Source organism: Crocodylus siamensis, chromosome 1 (assembly GCF_052110815.1).
Source record: "Crocodylus siamensis isolate JL-2025a chromosome 1, ASM5211081v1, whole genome shotgun sequence".
Lineage (NCBI taxonomy): Eukaryota > Metazoa > Chordata > Crocodylia > Crocodylidae > Crocodylus > Crocodylus siamensis.
Window position 1 is genome coordinate 153,909,675 of NC_143395.1, and position 18,754 is coordinate 153,928,428.

Consider the following 18,754-nt stretch of genomic DNA (forward strand, 5'->3'; position numbering starts at 1 on the left):
GCCCCATTGACTTTGGTGGAACTATGCTGAAGTGCACCCATCAGAAGGATTTCACAGGAAAGAATAGGAGTTTCTGAAAAGGTTGGTTAAAACTGATTTGTGTGCTGAATGCCCCCTGCAGCCTGGTTAGTAGAGGCTTATGGCACAAAAATCTGGGATCATCTCAGTATTCATTAGAGTTTTGCAGTTGCCCTATAACTGTTCCCAGTTCTGTCTTAAATCCAATATGCATCTTACACTTACAAGCTGTTTCTGCATTCTTCTCCAGTGCAGGACTTGTGGGACACATATCAGATATAGGGCACTAAATCTGCACCTCCATTGCCAATACCTAGCAGCATGTGAGAAAGGAGACCTCAGATATCCTACTTACCTTGTATGGTCCCCATCTGATCTTACAGGTATGTCTACTGAAGGGCACTGGGTTGTGAAGAGAGAATGCCCATTTGTAGTCCTTTTAGCTGAGGTACCAGTTGTCAATCCAAGAAAGTTGCTGGTGGCTTTTGCTGGCAGCAAGTTTCCATGGATGTTTTTACAGTGAGAAGGTGTAACACTGGGCCAGATCAACTCAGTCAGACAAAGATGCATGCAAAATAACTTCTGTCAATCACTATAATTCATTTGTTTAGTATCCGTCTCAGGAACTGCTATAGAGAGGCAGCCAGAAAGTCCCTCCCCCTAAAAAAACACAATACCTAAGCTCCTAGTTTCTATGTTCCTCCTTCTAATTCATTTTTAATACCTGTGCAGACTTCATTTCTCAACCCACCCTGGGTTTTTGGCTAAAATAAACCATTAACCAGGTCTGACTGACTCAAAGAAGAAAGGAAACAGAATGGTACATTGGAAAAGATTAAGATCAGATCTCTGAACATAAAAGTAAATTTGAAGCAAAAGAATGAAAAGTGGAATGACATGTTTCATGGATAATGTTGATAAAATATTTTGCAATACTGGCCCACTTAATAGTTTTTTTTTAAGCATAATCTTTATGACCTTAAATGAGTGATAAGGTAGTTAGAGAAGATGTTTGTGAAAGGTTATGCATTTTCCAAATTAACTCAGCTTTCCCCTCTCCCCTCCAAGGCTGACATTCAAAATGGAAGTGTGGCACTTTTGCCCTGAATTGGAACTTGGGAGCTGTTTGTTTAGCTTTCCCCGAGACATTAACTATGCAACCTAGCAAAGCAGGGCACAAAAGGGAGTCCTGTGGAGTGGCAAAGGTGGCTGAGACACTCAGGGTGCATAGCTCAAACTGTTCAAGTTTATTAAAACAAACTAGGTTAGTGGAGTTGCCCAGAGGGTTACTTAAGGCAGAAAGCAACACTCCACAGGAGAGAAGGGAGGCAGTTAAAAGGCAAATCCCTCCCGTTTATTTAGGGCTGGAGATAACTGACTTGTGCTGGGTCTGTTCTCTATAGGTGACAGAGTAAATCACAGTCTTCATCTACTGAGCTGATAAGGATTTGGACTGGGCTGGTTTTTTTGAACCATGGATTGAAGAAAATAGGTTTTTATTTATTATTATGACTACCATTATTATGTTGTTATTCTTATTGCATTTTGATTCCAGTGACAGAAATGTAATCACATGCCAGCCATATATGTGCAGAGAACATTAGGCATTAAAAGAAGTGGAGCCCTGTCTCATCTCAAAAGGGCATTCTGTAGAGGTGGTTTTAGAGCCATTAGAAGCACTAGAAATGGCAATAAGTGTTTTGGGACCAGGGTTCCTAACACCTTCTGTAACAAAATGCCCCTCTGAAGCAGCTGGCAATTTTACTCAGAGATAGAGATTAGAGCAGAGGAGAGCAGATAGTTTGGGAAGCAGGAAGTGCCCATTTGGCCTTCAAACAGGCATGCCCTACTGTAACTTAGCTACTTAGCTGCTCCCATCATCTTCCATGGCTCCAGAGACATGGACTTGGGTTTTCAACAGCTTCCAGTTCTTTGCGGTGCTCTATTTTTTGGGTGCTGGGCACAAAGGGCCTGATTTCCATGTGTGCTACACACCCAAGGCAACTCTTGACTAGAGATGGTGCTGTGAGTGTATCCACACCTCTAAAAATCAACCTAAGCATCAAGCATGGAGTACCCAAACTAAGGTGACCAAAATGTGAAGTTGTTTGGGAGAGCTTGGGTTTTAATGTCTGTTCTCATGCCACTTCCTGTCTGCCTTCCTTTGGCCCTCTCCTGGCTCCTACAATATCCCAAGCCCTCCTTCCTGCACCCCAGCCCCCTAGCAAGCCAAAGGTCATTGTACTGAGAGCTCCCACAAGAGCATGAGTTGGTATGATCAGATGGGACTCCCTCTGGTAGAAAGGGGTGTTTGGTATTAGTCTTTTTATTTTGAAGGCTTGTAAGATAAATCTAACATCTTTGTTCCTATTTGCACAGTGCCTGCCTGGCTCAAGGATGCTAGTTAAAAATCTTACAGTCAGGCTGGATGAGTGATCTCATATGGACAGTAGATGATGAGCCCTTTCAGCATCTCATACTGTAAGCCACTTTCCAGAAAGTGTCGGGTGAGATGACGTGGTTATATAGCCATTTGCCAATATCACCAGTCAAGAATTTTTCTGAGGAAGCTGTTTTCACAGAAAAAGGCCAACTCTTCAATACCAAAAACATTCTGGTTTCTTTGATCTCGTGATTTTTTTCAATAGAAAAATAGCCAGGATGGATTTAGGGGAGGGGAAAGGGGGCAAGGAGACAAGCTCTTTCCCATCTTTCCCCCTCCCTTCCCTCTGCCATTGCTGATCAAGACACCTACCTATGATACAGGAGACCCCATTTCAAGTCCCAGTTCTTACTGATTCATACCAGTAATTCAAAGTTTGTTTCCCACAGCCTAGGGTAAATGCTTGAACCACCTGTCTCTCAGCCATTCTGGAGTAGGGCGTTCTCTCACCATGTGACATTTCTCTAAAAAAAAGTCAACAAATCAAGGATCCATCCTAAGGCAAAAAGACTTTTTTTTTTAACTCTTTAACATTTTCACAGGCTAGTGGGTGCTGTTTCCTACCCAGCTCCTGTCACCAGCTTGAATAAAACATTTGCATTGCCAGTAGCTGAGGCAAAATTTTGGAAGTTGCCAAAGGAGGCTTAGTCTTTCCCCAGAGCACCTCCCTCCCCTGCCAGGTCCCACTCTTTTACAACATGGCGAAGCTAAGCAGATCATCTTCCCCACTCCAAAGACCTGCAAGGGTAGAGTCAGCAGGGCTGAACTGTGTTTACCCTCTGTGGGACACAGGACCTTTTTCACTCTCTTTTCCACAGAAGAAAGCTTGTGGGAATTTTCCTTTTCAGGTTTCCCTTAGTCAGCATTTCAGGGAACAGCAACATGCAGCCAGCAAGCATCTATGGCTCTGCTGTCTTCAGTGGAGACAGGCTGATTTACACCAGCTGAAGGTGCAGCATGCCAGGACTGTCCTAGCTAAATGCTTAGCTCTTTCTGAAATGAGCCTACAGCAACACAGCAGAGGCAGGACTGAACCAACCCATCTGAGTGCAGTAAACTGACCAACAGATACCTTCTTGGCATTCAAACCCTATTCTTTTGGGCTACCCCCACACTCCCCAAAACATCTGCCTCTGCCTTGCAAGGCCTTGCAGCTGAAAGAGCTGCATTTCGCTTTGGCATACAGCTGCCTTTGTTCCGTTGGATCTCTTCTCTGATGAGATCAGCAGCTCCCTCTTGCTCTCCAGTGCTCCTGGAAGCATGTCCCTGTTCGCACTTTATGCCAGCGTTCGTTAAAAGGGGAGCCTGCCGCATTTTTTTTTCTTTCTACAAAAGCGCCTTGCTTTGGTAAAGTGGCAGTTTTCCTTCCCTAGCAGGTCTGTTCCTTTAACAGGTAGCTGTGTAAGTAGCTATAATGGAAACTATTTCGTTGTTGCATGTGACCGGGCGCCTAATCCGTCAGAGGGGAGAGGGCAGTTTGAGTTATATCCCCCACAGTGTTTAGTCTTTGAAATGCTGTATTTTCTAGCCCTATAACACTGCCAGGTTCTCACAGGCTCTGAGACACAGAAACTTAAAGCAGGCCTGTGCTCTAGTGAGTAACTGATGTAATTACGCCCACTTGTTACAAGGCTAAGCTTTCACAAGTGGGGGGAGGATGTGGATTCGGTCCAGGAGGTGTGTCCCTGATGACAAGCCAGCAGGCCAATCACAGAGCGGAAAGATCATCACATTCATATAAAAAAAAAAAGAAACTGCTCCAGGGTATTTATATTGAAGAGAGAGAGTTGGCAAGGAAAGAGAGGCTATGAACTTGCAACTTTATTAACAAACTCTGCAGCTGAATCAAACAGGCCGGGCCCTTCCTACACCTCTCCCATTCTCTTTAATCCATTGGAAGTGTTTTTGTGAGCTGAACTGAAAGGTTCAATTATTTTTGCCTGCCCCCTCTGTCCCACTCATAAGCTACCCCCCCAACCCATTTTTTAGGGTCCTCGCCACATTCAGATCTGAGTCCCCACTCCGGAATCAGGAAGCCTCACTGAATGAAGAAGGGGAGAAAGTGAGTCCAAGGGACAGGCTGTCCCCCTGTGCCTCTGTCAGTTGTTTGGAATAAGCATCATTTGATACCTGTATTACAAGGAGAGGGGCTGCCTCTAGGCTGACTGGGAGCCCCACCTATTAATCATTGCCCGAGCAGAGCTCCAGCTGGGCCTGTCAGGGTGGGATCCCAGCCCAACATATCTGTTAAACAGCAGGAGAAAGAGGAGACGGGTTTACTTTTAACCAGGGGGCAAACAGTTGGAATTTGCAAATGCTGAATAACCATAAAAGTGGCAGATTGAACTTGTGTTTATTCCAGCTATACAAAAACAGTACTGTGGTCCAATGGCTAGGGGTGCTGGACTGGGACTCAGGAGTACTCCTTCTGGTTTTGTGACCGGTTGACTGGATGAGATTTAGCAAGGCACGGCTTGTCTCTGTATCATCCCCTGTCTACTTGGGTGCTGAGTTCTTCAGGACACATGCTCAGTCTCTTAATATGCTTCTACAGCACCCTGCACAGTGAGGCCCTAATATCACCTGAGACCTGTAAGTGTAATAGAGTACAATTAACAATAATAAAATTGCCCATCCCCCACAACAGTTACAAGTAATAGGTCCAATTCCACTCCCATAACAGGGTTAATTAGGAGTAGCTCCACAGAAGCTAGTGGAAGTTCCTGGGGGTAAAACTGGAGCAACTGAGATGAGGATGTGGAGTGAGATGTGTAGCTAAGCAATGTCAATACTAACATTGTCCACTTTCTGCAAAGCTCTATGCCACCTGCTTATGCTTTGACCCTGTGTGCAGTAGGCAGCTTTCGAGAGAACACCAGAAGCTGTCTGTGCCTTGCTTCTCCAGGGTTCCTACTGATGCAATTAAACCAGTGACACTTCAGGTGCTCAAACCACACAACTGCTTAAGGGGAGGAAATCCCTTGTACGGTTCTGTGTCTGCCTACAGTGGGGTTTGCTGCACCTTCCCTCTGAGCAATCTGGTCCTGGCCACTGTCTAAGAGAGGTCATTGGATATGGTGGACCTTGCATGTGATCTAGTACGGTCATTCCTATGATCATAAAATCCCCTGTCATAGAGGGAGACACTGGAGTTTAATACAGAGCTGTAGACCCCAGCAGGCTCAAGCTAGTGTAAGTTAATTTTTTCTTTTCATTTTATGCAGAAAAAGTAGGGTCATTGCTTTAAAAAGAAAGAATCCCCGTGCTGCAAAAAGCTGATGACAGGTACCAGGAGGATTCCAAGACTTTGGCTCCACATGACTGAGAAGATGGTTAGATTATACAAGCAGAAGGGGCCTGACTTCTCATACAGGTGCCTGCTTACCTGCATGTACTTAGCAGCTTCAGTCAGCTCTGCCCAGGCTGGAGGCACCGCTGTGTGAATCAAAGGTTTTTGCTTTGTTCAGGAGTAAAAGTGATGGTTCCTTCTTCCTCTCTCCCCTCCACCTCCCATACCATGATGAAAAAGAGACAAGGCAACAATAAAAAGTCATTTGAGAAGGAACTGCTGGAGGGATAATTTCTTCTCTTGACTGTAAGAATGAATGAGCAGCAGCATGAAGGCCCCCTGAGTCCCGCATTGCTGGCCCCCAATGTGTACAGCATGGGAGATTCACAGGTGTCAGGAGGGCCTCTGGCTCCTCCATGATGACACTTACCCCAGGCAAAGAGCAAGCACACTACACACATGGGGCCTAGGATTTTGTCTCAGTAAATATAATCCCCTCCACTGTGTGCAAGAAGTAAAGGTCCTCTGGCAAAATGGAGGGGCAGGCCCATGCCCTGGGGTGCAGCAGAGCATTCCAGACGAATAGTCTACGGGGAAGGCAGAGAGTCTGACTAAGCCCTCGCTTAACACTTCGGGGATAATTCCACTGATTTCAACAGAGTTGCTTCCCATTAACACCCAGGCAAGGCAGACAGCCAGAAGAGGCCTAGCTCTATCTACAGGTGCCTTGTCACCTCCTTTTTTTCAATGGCTGTGATCACCACTGATTAGGTGATCACATGTTCCATGAACAGCACAAAGAACCAGATGCTCAGCAGGTGTCAGTCAGCACAGCTTCACTGACTTCTGTGGTGCTCTCTTTATTTCTCCCTGTGGAGGATCTGGTGATTTAACAGCAATGATGCTGTGCCAGCTTATTACAGAAGAGGGTCTGGCCCATGTGCTCTGCCCCCTGTTGTGAGAAGAGCAGGAGTCACAGAGTAGGTCTGGTGGGGCTCTCTCATCTCTCAGACTCGGGTGCTTTTTCGTGTTTGCTCTGCGCACAAGTATGCTAGCACAAACTTCCAGAGAACAAAAGAGATTCATCAAAGAAAAAAAAAAGAAGAAGAATTACCACTGGTGTTTTAATGTATTCACGAGGCTGGGGGAGGAAGTTACTGTTTGCTTTGTTTTATTGAGTCATAGGGCAGGTAGAAGCTGTTCCTTTCCCATCCTGGAGTGGGACATTCACTTGGTCACCTTACAGGGTTACAGCTGGGCAAGCCATCTGGGCCTCCATGAAGGTAGGGGACCCTCACTCAAAGAGCTGCCCTGCCACCTGCCGGCAAAACAGAGACAAGAAGTCAGGCCAGTCAAGCTTAATTAGCAACTCCTTGGGATGTCAAAGATTTAACCCTTTTGATGCCTTCAACCCTGTTTCGGTACCTCATGGAGCTTGCACGTGGTACTGCATTGATGGAGATTTGTGAGGACACCAAGGCTCTGAGCAGGAGAAACCTGGAAAATCCTGTGGGATTGAGTTAGTCTGATCCATAGTGCCCTGCCAAGGTTTATATACCATACTGCACCTTCATGTTCTGCAGTATGGTATATATTGTGGGACATGGCAACAGACTGTCTTGCTATGAATCCAGGGTTATGATCCTGAGCCCTGCTCAGGAGTTTTGCTGAAGGCTTACCTCTGTTGATCTAGTTGTAAATGAGTACCTGATTATTCTGGCTTAAGAGCGGGAGGCGGGTGGATGTGATGCCAGTCAAACCATGCCATTAGCTATAGAAAATGCTGTGTGCCCTACCTAACCCTGTTAGTCCTATGGGTTATTCACTTGGGTAAACCTTTAATTGAAGTGTATTTTGTGTACAACTTTCCCCCCCCCAAACACTTACTAAACAGCAGCAGAGTGGAGGAGAAATGATGGATGGAGAGGCCAGTGAGGAAAGAGAGATCTCTGGCCAAGATCTGAAATGAAAAATGCAAATAGGCTGTCCCAGGAGGCAGGAGAGGCAAAGGAGATGACTTGCACTCCCACAGCAGTGAGATTGTGTAGAAGGAAGGAAAAGAAGCCAGGATAAAGGAGGGAGGAGCAGAGAGTGAAAGACCAGTTCTGTGAGGTCAGCTGGAGTGCAGCCATGCAGGGTTTAAGGCAATGGGAGGCATTCGAGGATGGAAAGATGCAGTTGCATAGTTCCATAGTGTCAGCAGGTGTATCACATCTTGCAGCCCATGGTGCAGTCTGAAGAATAGGGACTTCACCAGCTGTACTACTACAGCAGTGGCTATACCATTGCAGTGAAAACAGGGCCACACACAACCTGCCCACCTGAGTCCTCAGGAACACTCTAGACCTAGTCATTCCCCAATGCTGCTGCTGTGGCACATCCTCAGAAGTTTTTTCACAGGCCCACCAAAGGCTGAGGGTTTGAGAGCTGGTGCTGGCAAACACAGAGCAGCCCCACTGGCAAACTTCCAGGTCTGGAGCATGTCAGCTGACTGGGAAGGATGGGGCATGGCTAAGACATGCTCAGCCTCATCTATACCAGAGCCCATCACTGCAAGTGTACACACAAGCCCTGAGAGTCTGTGGAGTGGAGAGCTGCAGTACTCAGTCCTAGGTTTCAACACTGTTGGAGCTCAAGTAACAAGGTGCCAACACGTGGCACCAGAGTATCTGAGGGCCCAGTCAAAGAGGCAGTCAGCAGGTTTGCAATTAAAGAGAGGGAAGGGAGCAGTGAGCATGGGCTAAAAGATCATGCTAGGGCTGCAAATGGCAACCTGAAAATCTAAGCTGAAGAAAGCAGATGCTCCTTTTGCATAAGGGAATAACTTCCACCTAAAAGAGACTTAAGTGCAAGGGGCTAGGAGGAAATCATACATGGAAGGAAGGCGAGAGGGTATGAAGGAGCCACCACAGGGACTGAAAGAGCTGACTTATGCTAGGGTAAAAGCAGTGGCTTAGGTTAAAGGTAGGAAGGAATAACGGTGAGGGAGCAGGCAGTGGAGAGCTGAGAACAGACCCCTATGAGATCCTAAAAACGGAAGAAAGGGGCTTTAGAACAGAGAGGGGCCCATTGCAGAGAGCAGAAACAGCACCTAAACTAGGTCTGCAGCCAGTGCAAAGCAGCACATGTTCCTTGCTATGGATGGGCCATATCCTCAGCCAGTATAAATCAGTCCTGTGCCACTGAGGTCAGTGGGTCTCAGTACTGTGCTAGTTTATTCCAGCTGAAGACCTGGCCCCATATGTGTCCGTGAAGAAATACTGCCAATTTCTAATGCCAGTGAGGTGGCAAACTAACCCCCTTTCCATAGTCACACAATTCCAGTTCAACAAGTGACTTAACAAAGGGGAGAGATTACATCTGAGCAAGAAACCTATCTGAGAGCTTGGCATCCGAGCATCCTTTGTGCTGCCAAACCAGTCAGCTCCAGCACTGGAGCCGGCCACAACCCAAAGGGGACACATCCCATGTCACATTCCAAAGCCTGGCAGCTCACAAGAAAAGCCAACGTTTTGTTCTGCAGTGGCTTCTGCTTTGCCTTCAGCACTGGTGCTTTGCACTGCTGTGGGAAGGGAGGAACAATCATCCGACTGTTTAATACACTTGCTGCTCTGGCCTCTTACTCCCTCCCCCTGGCAGATAATAAGGCACTTGCTTAGACCAAAGGAACATTTTTCCCATCTATGATCTGAGGAAAATGGAGGAAACTTGTCCCTGCATTTCTCTGTATTTTCAGGGAGCTGTGGTATTTCACTATAAGGCCAGTTTCAACCCAGTAAAACTGGGTTTGCAGATGACTTCTCCCTGGGAGTCATGCCATGTGGTAGTTTTAGGTGGGGAACATGATTTCTTTTGCACGGCAAAGAAGTGCATGTATCTGTAGAGGCTGAATGAACTGAGGGGCTGAGAATGTGGGGAACAGGACGCTATACTCCTAGATTGCCAGTGTGAATGCAGCCCAGGCAGTAGTGACTGAGCCATCCTTCCTCACTGCTTTGAAAAGCATTGGGGATCTCAGTCCAGGTTTCAGTGGACAAGCCAGTTCACATTGCACTCAGGGGGAAAAAAGGAGCTGAAGGAAGAGGCAGTCCCTTAGGCTGTGAAGAGGAGGGAAAGCAAGCTCCCATACTGTGTCCTGACTGGTCCCTGGACTTGGTCTTTGCCAAACACACTTCTGTAACCATTGCTCCCTCTCCCACGGCCTTGTCATCCCTCTCCTGCAACATCTCCCCTAGCTCTCCCCATCTTGACACTACCACTCGCTCCCCTTCTCTTTAACAGACCACAGATTGCCATGGCAACCTAGTCTCACAAAACTGTAAAGCAGACACAGAGGTACATTTCTTCCCGCCCCGACCCCAGTCCGCAAGACCCAGACTTTGCGTGGCAGTGGGGAAATCAGGGGGAGAGGAAGGGTGTTTTCCATGTAATTGTACTGTTTTCTGTGTGTACGTTTTATGGGGGAGAGGCTCACTGCATCCTCATAGAAGGGCTGGCTTTTGCTCTGAGGGTGCTCAAGTTCATGGTCTTCTTGGGGAGAGGGAGCCCTGGCTGACAGGCCACCTGAAAGCTCAGTCTCTTGTACATGAGTCTCCTGCAGGTCGCAGTGGCTTTGGCAGCTGTGGTGAAAGGCGACAGCCAAGCCTGGTGAGGCTGATCCATCGGGTAAAATGGGATAGTCCCCTGGAAAGCTGGAACCCTGTCTAGAGCCAGTCTGGACTAGAGACCAGCGTGAGGTGCCTGTGCCCTCCTTCTTTCTGACCAGCTTACATTCTCCTCCCAGGTCCACTCTTAGGGTATCTCTGCTCTGCTGGGACCTTAACCAAGTGAGCTCAGGTATTTCTAGCAGTTTTGTAGCACCCATTGAGCTTTACACTACCACAACTAGCCTATTACTGGTACCTGCGCTAGCTAAAATAAGGTTAGGTCAGGTGTGTCTATACAAGCTGCAGTTACAGCAGTGTAGACCAGCACTTAGATGCATCCATTTCGTACTGCCCTGTCTTTACTTCCCGATCCCACTTTAAACTCACTTCCCACCCCACTTTTCCTCTTCTCTGTGCAGTTTCTTGCTAACACCAGACAAGACTTTGCCTCCTAGATTCACAGATTCATAGATGCTTGGGTCGGAAGGGGCTTCAACAGATCATCAAGTCCGACCCCTGCCTAGCCAGGAAAGAGTGCTGGGGTCAGATGACCCAGCCAGACGCCTATCCAGCCTTCTCTTAAAGACCTCCAAGGTGGGGGAGAGCACTGCCTCCCTTGGAAGCCCATTCCAAATTTTGGCCATCCTTACCATGAAGAAGCTTTTTCTGATATCAAGCCTAAATCTGCTCTCTGTCAGCTTGTGACCATTGTTCCTTGTTACTCCAAGAAGCACCCTGGTGAACAAGAGCATCTCCAGTCCCTTGCTGCGTCCCCCTAATGAATTTGTAGGCGGCCACAAGATCACCTCCCAGCCTTCTCTTGCAGAGGCTGAAGAGATTCAGGTTTTTAAAACAAGTTGCCAATACTGGACAAGGATGCTGATGGGAATCTGATTTTACTGGGAGAAGCTCAGATTCATTCATTCCACTCCTGCCTCATCTCCTCCTTCATACCTCTGTCAGATTAGGAAGTCCCACAATGGCTAGCTCTACCTCTGGCATACCATGGAGCAACACCAGCATCAGATATCTCAAGTGCCTCTATCTGTCCCTGTGAACCTATTAAATCACCATTACCTCCCCTTAGCCTCCTTCCCATCTGGGCACAAAGAGGTATTATTTCCCTTTGTCTTCCTCAGTCCTAACCCCCGACACCTTCATTTGGACAACCCCTGTCCAGGGAACAGTTTCCTTCCTCCTGTCTACCAAATCCTGTCTTCCCTCAAACCCCATTTCTTCTAGGAACCTCCGTACCTATGACCTCCCCACGCCTGACCCAATGTGGCAAGTCTTGTCTTTCTTCACCTAGTCCTTCTTGGCTAAAGCTGGGCATCTTGCAGCAACCCAGAGATTAGCAGTGAAGAAGACTGGTATAAAATGAGGATTTCCTGAGAGCGACTTGCCATGCCACACTGCTGCCCATCAACTGGGGAGTTGACCTTCTGCAGCTCAGTGGATGCAAAACTCTTGAAGATAGTCATGCCCTTCAGCTGTGAGCTCTGTGATGACAACTGTGAGCTTGACCATATGTTTGTAAACTGTATGTATGGTGACCGTTCCCTAAAAGCAATTTTTATTAATAACAAAGGTGTTAAAAAGCAGTTGGCATGAGAAGAGAATGGGAGCATCAGAATAGGATTGTGTTCCTGATGTCTCCAAGACTGATGATAGAGCAAGATGCCATTCAATGCAAAAGTAAATCTACTGTCCATTGTTTTTTAAGGGACTCAGAAAGTCAGGGAAAAAACTAGAGTTCAAGGTGAAAGCTAAAGAAATCAGGCAGGCCTGTTTCTCTAACACACATGGACCCCTATGCACATCTCTGGATGAACCAAGGCAGGAAAGCCTCTGGGGTTTTAATACCAGGATCTAAATAAACCCTTGAGGCTCATGCAGCCTCCTCTATAGCATTGACCATGAGAAAATACAAAGCCAGGCCCTTCAGAGTCAGAGCAACCATCGTGCCCCACTGGGCATGGATTAGAGAAATGGAGGGAAGGGATGGCAAACAAGTTTGAGACACACATAGTGGGCATGTCTACATGAGACGCTTACTGCGCAGTAGCCTAATAACACTGCACGGTAGTGTACCAATGAAAAACCATGCTAATAAGCTGCTGTGCAGTGTTATTAGGCTACTGTATGGTAACCATCACAAGAAAAACCACGTGCCGGTGCTACTGCACAGTAAATCTAGTTTCTGTGCATTTAGTTAGTACTTCATTAAGAAAGTACTAAACCAAAAGTCCAATAACTACAGCGTATTAATGAACGTGCCCAGGTGGGAGCAGAGCCCCCAAAGGGGGAAGACAGGCATCAGAGAGCAAAGACCCCAAATGGAAGCTGCTGCTGACCCCCATCCCCTCCCCGCTTCCATGTATTTCTCTGTGATGTGAGAAAGGTGGAAAATGCAGTGACTCCCATGACAGTTGGGCAAAGCCAAATCCAAACACAAGCTCTGTGTGCAAGTCAGAACTCAACCTTAAATCCTTTCAAGGTCCACCCAGCTGTCAGTCATTGTTCTCTCCCTGCCTGAGAAATTCAAACATTTGCCATTTCTCCAAGCAGATGTAAGCTGCTCTGCTGTGGATCTCTCTGCCTGGTATCCTGACTCATCTCTCTCTTCCTTTAGTTTCAATTGTTCTCGCTTGCCCAGGCATCCACATGCTTGTACCATTCATTCCCTGCCACCATCTTTCCTGCTGCTCACAGACCTAGCTCCTTCCTTCTGGCCACAAAGGCCTTGGCTTTTCTTGTTAAACCACCCCCTCTAGCCCTTGTCATGGCACCTCAATGAATATTCCCGTAGCACAGCACATTTTTGTCCCCACTTTCCCTCAGAATGACAGATGTGCCGCAGCCCTAGGGGAATGTGGTCTCCTGTTGCCTTGAAGTCTCTTACCAATTCCCTGCCATTGTCTACCTCCCTAGGTTCCATTTTTTGCCTATGTCGCCAGCATTAGAGCTCAGAGCCAGCCCCAGCTTCCACCTGCAGGCAGTGAGGTTTGCTTTGTTCAAAAGCAGATGCCCACTTTTAGTCAAGACAATGCAGAAGCTGTGTCCAGTTCTATTAAGTTTGCCTGCTCTTCCTTCCCACAGCCAGCTTCCCATCATTCCTCATGCTCTCCATATGTCATAGGGCCCACCATTCCCCCATGCTTTCTGCATCACTCTGTGCCTCAGCCTGTATGCCAAGGGTCAGAACATCAGCTTGCATAAATCAGTCTAGATTCAGTCTAGTCTCCACTAATCCCATGGGAGCTCTACCAACTGATACAAATTGCAGATCAATCCCCCTGCATCTCCTAGAGGTAATACCAGTCTTGGGCTGAGCAATGCAGGCCTCCTGGGCTGTCAGACTCTGTGCTAGTTCTTGGCACACAGACAGCAAATCTCCTGGGCTGCTAGGTCCTGTTCCCTTGTTTATCCTTTGATTAAACTAACCTGTGACGCTCTTAGCACTGGGGGAAAGCCACTGCTATAAACAAGCACATGCAGCTGCCAGGCTGCCCTCTTGATTCAGCAGATACCACCCCACTAAGGTGTCCCTCCAGACTCCAGGCCCTGGCATTGATTGATCTGTTAGACCAGTGGTCTCCAAAGTGGGGTGCACACACCCCAGGGTGTGCGGGAAGAAAATATTAGAACTTCTATTTATATTTATATTTATATAAATATACATATATTGGGGTGCGTGCTCAAAAATTTTTTACTGATGGGGTGCGTGAATATAAATATACATATATTGGGGGTGCATGCTCAAAAATTTTTTACTGATAGGGGTGTGCGATCAAAAAAGTTTGGAGACCACTGTGTTAGACTTCATACTGCAGGCCTGGGAACTGGGAGAGCCTCCATATTATGTAATCAAAGGCATGAAAGTCTGCTTTTGCCAGTCAAAACTAAAAGAGAAATGCAAAGAATCTCTTTGACTGCTGCGTTCTGGAACAGTGACACTGTTTGGTGTGCACATATCAAGTATGCATCAGCACCTCTTAGCATGTCGGGGCTTCACTGTGCTATGCTGCTCACCCACTCCAAAACACCCTGTTCAGAACAGCAGCATTTAAATGCTGGTAGCCTCAGATCCTTTCATCAGCTATTCCCCTTTACCCAGTGCCACCATCTATCTGCTCCAGAACTGCTGTTTCCTGATGCACAACAACTCTCCTGTCCTCAGCACTGTACCTAGACTCCTGGTGGCCCCAGGCAAACTTTTAGTATTGGGTCCCCCTTCACCAAAGATAATGATAATAATAATTGGACAATGGAAAAAAACTTACCATTTTTGGGCCCCTTTTCTGTCCAGGCCCTGAGTGGCTGCCTGGTTCACCCATGCCTGTGTCCGGCCCTGCCTCTCCATTGCATTTTAGAGCCAGGCAGCGCAAGTCCCTGTCAAGGGACAGTTCATCAGGAATGACATTCCCAGCTCTGTCAAATTCATGCCTTACTCCCAAAAGTCACATTTTATTGGCTTGTGAAACATTAATGGGGCTTGTGATGAGCCCAGTGACAGGAGGCTTGTCATTTTCATGGCAGCACTGAAGGATTTTAATGTGGGGATGTGACAGGGAGGTAATTGACAGGGAGAGCATGCTCATCTCCTCTTCACACTGATCAGATGGAAGGTTTTGTGCTAGAATAATAGGGGAAGAAAGGAGCGCAGCCTTTCAAAGAAAGATCTCCCTGCCTCTGTCCATGCAGAAATATAATTGCAGAAGCCTGGGGTGTACCCATCAACCAGCCAAGCTAGCCACTCTCAATTTCACTCTGAACCTGGATTTTCCTGGCCACACAAGCATGCATTCACACACATGTTCATATATATGCCCAGGATGCAGACAAGCATCCCACAGAAGCCAGGCACTTGTCTCAGCATAGCTCCACATTGAGAGCATCTGAGGATCTGCCCAGTGTGGTTTAGCTCCTTTGCTCCAAGGCAGTGCCTCACATATGCTGACATACATGCATCCCTGAGACATGCACACTCACGTGATGGCCTGAAGAACCAGCCTAGGATGAGGTTTGGCTGATATGATTGGGAGGGTTTAGAGAAGGAAGCAAAGTGGGAATAGAACGTGTGACTTACGAGAAAGATAACTCCAGCTTCATCACAGGGGCCAGACTGTCTGTAACCCAGGCAAAAGGGATGGAGCAGTTTGCCAGGGAGCGGGAAATAATCTCCTAGATCCAGAGAGTATATTAAATATAAAGGAGCATCTGGAGAGGATTCTGCCAGAGAGGGACCAGGAGTGTGTTATGGAGCTGTAGTGGAATAAATCAAACACATCCTGAGGATGCACTCTGTCTGGATGTGACAGACAGAGGAAAGAAAGGGGTAGCCATAGACATTAAAAGACACATAGGCTTTCCTCCTTTCCACATAGCCATTCCTCCTTTTTGCCAGCAGATATTGAAAAAAGGAGGAAAAAGAAAGTTTAGTGTTTAAAGTTAGACACACATAATGAGGTGGGAGAAAAACCAGAGTTGGCATCTACTACAAAACCTGCACAGCAGAAGAAAGAAATCAAAAAATTCCTGTTTAAACACAACACTAATGGCAAAGTCCCAGCACTTGGTAGTCGTGGAATATTTTAATTACAGTTCCCACATATCTGCTGAGAAACAAACAATGCTAAACACCAGCCAGCAGGGGACTTTCTCAAATGGGTGCAATACCATTTGCTGATTCAAAGCCCTGAAGAGATGAGGCCAGTTGATGCCTCAGTAAACTGGTAATGGATATGGAGCCTTTCACCTCTAGGTCACTTTCTAGTGACCCACAGTTATTACCATCTGATTGCTGTTCACGGCCTGTGTGAAATGAGGTGAGGAACTTGGACCTGTTCCTAGTGGACAACCTCCTACATCACACATGCACAAAAGAGAACACAAGCACAATCGGCACTAATTGGCTCCCGGTTCACCACCGCAGAAGAGAGGCCAAGCAGTGAATGGGTCACAGCGCTGAACTCCCCTCTCTCCCGTAGAGGCAGTATCTGTAGGTCAGGGTTGAAGCTTGCTGTGTGAGTAAGATGCTCTGGCCACTGCCTGTGGTTCTGGCTATAACTGGAGATTCTGAGGAGACCCTTGCCTAGCACCCCGCACCAGGGCTAAATCCATTAAGCAGACTATCTGTTCCTGTTGAAGGCTTGCAGAGCAGAGCAAGTCCTCCCATCCCCAGCGCAAGAGAGGATTAGGAAAGGCTGTCTCCTTTAAGAAAAGAAGAAAAACCCCATTCACCACGCTTTCCCAGCTGATGCACAATGGAATTCCACCTCCTTGCCTCTCACAGAAATGATAATAAGAGGTTCAGCAAACAGGAGAAAAAGAAAACTGCTCCCTGCCCTCCTCCCCCCCATCGCATGACTTGTGTCACACGAGATGAGGTGGCAGATGTGCTGTCAAGGCCCGATTGGCTTTTTTTAACCCTTTTCTTTCTCTCCTGGATCTGCCGTTCTGAGGGCTCTGCTCTCAGGACTGCAGTTGCACAATGAAAGCAAGTTCATGCTGTTTGCATTAGGGGCTGTGCTGTATCGGGCTGTTAAATCAATGTTATACCAGTTGTTTGTTCAAAGATCATATCTGCATAGAGGTATTTGGATCTGTCCCATGTAATTTCCTTGCAGTTGGCATCTCTTACAACCCCCAGCCGCTCACCAGAAGAAGGGAGGTGGTGGGAGCGTGCATAAGGCATGGGGGTTATGGAATGAACTTGATGAAAACTGCTTCCTACGCAGCTGCTCCATGCACTTCATGTTATAGGAAATTTGCTCCTTTGGGGACATGTCTCCTTCTTCACCTGCTCTTACAGACGCTGCCCTTTCTCCCTCCAGAATTTATTTTTTCCAGGTAAATGCCATTTGCAAAGTCCTGCAGTGGGGAGGGAGGGATTTTCCAGACCATTGAACCCCACCATTTCCACATGACTGTGCATTCAACCATCTCCACAGGGCCTGGTGATCTTTGGTTTGGTTTGGTTTTATTTTTCCTTTTCTTTTCCTTTGTAGACAAAATTAGTCCCATTAGCATGAGAGCCACATGCTGCAGTCATAGCTCTGCCTGAGCATCCCAGCAGCACTGTGTTATCAGTTACATCATGTCTTTTAATCCCAGCATTACCTCTGACTGATAGGAACCTGGAGTTTTGCCACCATTTAGTGCTATGTGCTACTAACATTAGAAATGTTGAACCCTCACACACAATTGCGGGAGATTTTTTGGGATCTTTAATTAATTCCACTGCACTTCCAAACATTCTTTGGGACTGTGGGTTTTTTGGGTTTTTGTTCTAGGTGACATGTGGAGAGGGTCACCGGGGGGTGGGAGGGCACATACCCAAACAGATTTCTGTGCCAACGGCAGGGTACAGGGCTGCAACCCAGCCAGAGCCAGGGCCCAGAAGCAGCCAGGGCCTGATGCGGAGTTATGCCCCCCCGCACTGTCAACACTTGTGCATCATCTATGGCAGGGGTCAGCAACAGTTTTGGGCAGAGTGCCAAAAACACCCACAACTTTGACTTGTAAGATGTTGGCTTGCCAGGGATGGACAGCCAAGAAGCCATGAGGGGCCCAATCCTTCTTGTGGCAGTGCAGCCCAGGCCTCTTCCCCAAGGCATGAGTCCCAGGCAAAATGCCTTTTGCTTGCCATGCTCTGGCACATGTGCTGAGCAGTTGCCTGCCCCTGGCCTGTGGTTTTTGTTATGCTTTGTTCTGTTTTTTCCCATTGTGTCCGTGCTGTTTGTTGTTATGTCTCTTTCACAGATTTTAGAAGCCAGTGCCACAACGCAGGACTTCAGTGATTAGGAGGCTGTGTGTACTATTGATTGCACCTCTGGGTTTTGCTTGTTGATAAATTCCATGCATCAGCCAGAGCCATCGGTCCACATGGCCAATGCCAGATAGACTTGCCCTTCAGCCTTGACCTAGTTCCCCCACTACCCTATGATAATCCTCCACTCTGCACACTCTAATCTCCCAATGTACTTCAGTCCTGGCCTGTAGTCTGCTTCGACCTTTCCCTGCAATCCCAGCCCTGAGCTCCTCAGATACAGCTCTGTCAGTGCCCCTCACTCCTGACCTGTATCACCTGTACCACCCTCCTGTCTTAAATCTAGGTCCTCCATATGCAACTCGGCTGGAGTTCTTTACTTATTCCTGAGGTCTGTTAATTCGGTCAACTGCAAATCCAACAGCTTCCCTGGCATAACGAGTCTATATAGCACAGCAATCAAGTCTTCTTGGTTATCTTCAATAACAGATACCCTGTTGGCACTTACTAAATACTACTTAATCTGCCTAGAAGATGCATCACAGTAGCAGCAGCGCATATTAGTGTCTGGCATTTTATCACACATG

At 47.2% G+C, this 18,754-nt stretch overlaps 1 long non-coding RNA gene across 1 annotated transcript in view; it reads right to left on the reverse strand.

Moving 5' to 3' along the window:
* Positions 1-6,860: 6,860 nt before the first annotated feature.
* Positions 6,861-18,754, reverse strand: part of LOC149873506 (uncharacterized) — a 121,044-nt gene continuing 109,150 nt past the window's right edge. The window contains exon 2 of the long non-coding RNA XR_016439864.1: positions 6,861-7,068. This is a non-coding gene — a long non-coding RNA (uncharacterized LOC149873506). The remainder of the gene's footprint in view (positions 7,069-18,754) is intronic.